The following is a 252-nucleotide window of genomic DNA, read 5'->3' as shown; positions in this document are numbered from 1 at the left end:
AACGTCCAAGAAACCTCTTACTTCTTTTTTCGGTTTTAGGAGCTGGCATTGCTTGAATTGCTTTCACTTTTATCAGGATCAACCTCTATTCTTTATTACTTATCACAAACCCTAAGCAAACTTTCCAGACTTCACCCCAAATGAGCATTTTTTGCAGGATTCAATTTCAACTGATACTTCCTCAGTCTATCAAATAATTTTCTTAGAATCTGAACGTGATCTTCTTCATTCGAAGACTTGGCAATCATGTCA

Source organism: Populus alba, chromosome 4 (assembly GCF_005239225.2).
Source record: "Populus alba chromosome 4, ASM523922v2, whole genome shotgun sequence".
Lineage (NCBI taxonomy): Eukaryota > Viridiplantae > Streptophyta > Magnoliopsida > Malpighiales > Salicaceae > Populus > Populus alba.
The sequence above is the reverse complement of the archived record's forward strand: the minus strand, read 5'-3'. Positions refer to the sequence as shown.